This window comes from Convolutriloba macropyga, unplaced genomic scaffold (genome assembly GCF_964194025.1).
Source record: "Convolutriloba macropyga unplaced genomic scaffold, txConMacr16.3 SCAFFOLD_6329, whole genome shotgun sequence".
Classification (NCBI taxonomy): domain Eukaryota; kingdom Metazoa; phylum Xenacoelomorpha; order Acoela; family Convolutidae; genus Convolutriloba; species Convolutriloba macropyga.
The window spans coordinates 8,485-12,544 of NW_027449442.1; the positions used below are offsets into that span (position 1 = coordinate 8,485).

General features: G+C 40.0%; 1 pseudogene; it reads right to left on the reverse strand.

Moving 5' to 3' along the window:
* Positions 1–1,683: 1,683 nt before the first annotated feature.
* LOC142355031 (5.8S ribosomal RNA) lies at positions 1,684–1,835 on the reverse strand (annotated as a pseudogene).
* Between the last annotated feature and the right edge of the window lie 2,225 nt (positions 1,836–4,060).

Sequence of the window (4,060 nt, forward strand, 5' to 3'; positions counted from 1 at the left end):
GTAGTTGATTGTCTCTTAATTGGTTCACTGACCAATATGAGACAGAAACCGATTCAGCAGTTTTGTTCGCTACTACTATCAAACACAGGTCGAAGTTTCCATTCAGTCATTAATTCCAACTTTCAAATGTTGTTGTTTCAGCTTTCGCTTACTAGAAGCAACATAATACTCGCTGCAATACAGACCTCGGGAAACCCTCACCGTGAATAAGGTTCACTCACATATTTCACTACATTTTGCGTGGGATTGGAGATGAGGCTACTCGTTCTTGCTCAGTACTAGGCTGAAAATTAACGAAACTTCGTTACAAACGTTCACATGTTGATGTTTCCGCTTTCGCGTACTCGAAACAACATAATACTAGTCTTTGTAATTTAGTTTCATAATTTCAACTGTTCTCATGCAGAATTTTTGCTCATTCTTATCCCAAATTTTGACCTGGCTACTAGTTACACTCCTTGTACTTATTGCAAAATGACCACAAATTTCAACAGCTTTCACATGTTGCTGTTTCGGCTTTCGCTTACTACAGTCAACATAATACTCGTTGCAAAATAAGTGCTCGGCATCTGCAATTTTCCAAAGACGAAGTTTCGCCAGTTCAATTTTCGCTCGCCAATTATGGCTACTAATTCACACGGTACTGAGCTCAACAACATTAAATTTGTTCAGCAAGACTTTCACATGTTGATGTTTTGGCTTTCGCCTACTAGAAGCAACATAATACTCGTCTTGTTAGCTCATTCAATGAGAATAGCTTTTCCCGTTGAGAATTTTTGCCTTCAATTGGCGTTGTAGTGAGTTTGGCTACTCAGATCACCAAATACTTGTGACAATTCGAACCAGAAATGTTTTCAATTTTCACATGCTGATGTTTCGGATTCAACCTACTAGAAGCAGCATAATACTTGTATTCAACAATTTCTGTATCAAATCCCAGTTTTCTCTGGTGCATCTTTGCCAAACTATTCCAAACTGCCTGAGTCTGAATACCAATTACAGGTACTAGTAAATGCACGTTACTAAGGACTATATAGTTCTAGGTTACTGTACACAACGACGTTCACATGTTGATGTTTCAGCTGCCGCTTACTAGAAACAACATAATACTTATCGTGCATACCTTTCCATAACTTGTCCTTTTCAGATGCATTAGTTTCCCTTTGTCTTGGCTTCTACAGTCAGACTGGCTACTAGTAACAGCACAGTACTAATCACATATCGTTCTACAGTTTGCAGACAACTTTCACATGTTGATGTTTCAGCTTTCGCCTACTAGAAACAACATAATACTCGCTGTATACATTTGTAGTTCTCTATGTAACTTTCATGTGAAGAAGTTTCGCCAGTCTTTTTGACTGTCTCAAATCTGAGTCATGCTTAGGCTACTAGTTGCTTCATAGTACTTATCGCCTCGAGATCATTGAACAAAACTTGATTTTCACATGTTGCTGTTTCAGCTTCCGCTTACTAGAAACAACATAATACTAGTCTCATTAAGTTCCGTCTCTTTGCAATTTTCTTATGAAGAAAATTCGCCATCACAATGACTCCAGCAGTTCTTGATCAAGGAATGCAATCATTGATCAGAATGCTATTATTTGAATCGGTTCTGCTTTAAGTGTTCCAATTTTATTGGAAGCACCAACAATAGAACATCAATGTGTTCAATCGAGAGTTATATAACCCTGAATCGGACGCAGTCAACAGCCGAAGCCGAGACCGCCTTTTGCGTTAGAGAGGTCGGTAAACAAATCTTGCGATTCATACCGAATTAACACATATAGCTGTGCTCCTCTTCGTAAAGCGAGCCAAGTGATCCCCTGTTGAAGGATGTATTTGGACCAATCTAGTAGCATTTGGTTTCCAACAAGCTCTCCCAAGTTAGCTTACTTATTGGGCTTTTCAACCAATTCGGTTGGCTACAAGCATCATCAAAGTACTAGCCACAGTTTGATCGCAAAATTCTACGACTTTCACATGTTGATGTTTCGGCTTGCGCTTAGCCTACTATAAGCAACATAATACTAGTCATATCATAGAGCGTGATCAGCTTGTGACGTTCTCATGATGAAGTTTCACCAACAGTGTCTCACTTCGAGCTTAAATCCAGCTACTAGTAACTACACAGTACTGACTGCAACGATAACTTTTATCTATACCTTTCACATGCTGCGCTTTCGGCCAGGGCCTACTAACGTCAACATAATACTCGATATAAACTTTTGTTCATGATGCAGCTTCCCCATGCAGAAGTTTCGCCTTCAAATGCTCTCTTGGCCATATGACGTAAGAAAAGGTTACTAGTAACATCACAGTACTAGCCACAGTTTGATTGCAAAATTCTACGACTTTCACATGTTGATGTTTCGGCTTGCGCTTAGCCTACTAGAAGCAACATAATACTAGTCATATCATAGAGCGTGATCAGCTTGTGACGTTCTCATGATGAAGTTTCACCAACAGTGTCTCATTTCGAGCTTAAATCCAGCTACTAGTAACTACACAGTACTGACTGCAACGCTAACTTTTATCTATACCTTTCACATGCTGCGCTTTCGGCCAGGGCCTACTAACGTCAACATAATACTCGATATAAACTTTTGTTCATGATGCAGCTTCCCCATGCAGAAGTTTCGCCTTCAAATGCTCTCTTGGCCATATGACGTAACACAAGGTTACTAGTAACATCACAGTACTAGCCACAATTTGATCGCAAAATTCTACGACTTTCACATGTTGATGTTTCGGCTTGCGCTTAGCCTACTATAAGCAACATAATACTAGTCATATCATAGAGCGTGATCAGCTTGTGACGTTCTCATGATGAAGTTTCACCAACAGTGTCTCACTTCGAGCTTAAATCCAGCTACTAGTAACTACACAGTACTGACTGCAACGATAACTTTTATCTATACCTTTCACATGCTGCGCTTTCGGCCAGGGCCTACTAACGTCAACATAATACTCGATATAAACTTTTGTTCATGATGCAGCTTCCCCATGCAGAAGTTTCGCCTTCAAATGCTCTCTTGGCCATATGACGTAAGAAAAGGTTACTAGTAACATCACAGTACTAGCCACAGTTTGATTGCAAAATTCTACGACTTTCACATGTTGATGTTTCGGCTTGCGCTTAGCCTACTAGAAGCAACATAATACTAGTCATATCATAGAGCGTGATCAGCTTGTGACGTTCTCATGATGAAGTTTCACCAACAGTGTCTCATTTCGAGCTTAAATCCAGCTACTAGTAACTACACAGTACTGACTGCAACGCTAACTTTTATCTATACCTTTCACATGCTGCGCTTTCGGCCAGGGCCTACTAACGTCAACATAATACTCGATATAAACTTTTGTTCATGATGCAGCTTCCCCATGCAGAAGTTTCGCCTTCAAATGCTCTCTTGGCCATATGACGTAACACAAGGTTACTAGTAACATCACAGTACTAGCCACAATTTGATCGCAAAATTCTACGACTTTCACATGTTGATGTTTCGGCTTGCGCTTAGCCTACTAGAAGCAACATAATACTAGTCATATCATGGAGCGTGATCAGCTTGTGACGTTCTCATGATGAAGTTTCACCAACAGTGTCTCATTTCGAGCTTAAATCCAGCTACTAGTAACTACACAGTACTGACTGCAACGATAACTTTTATCTATACCTTTCACATGCTGCGCTTTCGGCCAGGGCCTACTAATGTCAACATAATACTCGATATAAACTTTTGTTCATGATGCAGCTTCCCCATGCAGAAGTTTCGCCTTCAAATGCTCTCTTGGCCATATGACGTAACACAAGGTTACTAGTAACATCACAGTACTAGCCACAATTTGATCGCAAAATTCTACGACTTTCACATGTTGATGTTTCGGCTTGCGCTTAGCCTACTAGAAGCAACATAATACTAGTCATATCATAGAGCTTGATCAGCTTGTGACATTCTCATGATGAAGTTTCACCAACAGTGTCTCATTTTGAGCTTAAATCCAGCTACTAGTAACTACACAGTACTGACTGCAACAATAACTTTTATCTATACCTTTCACA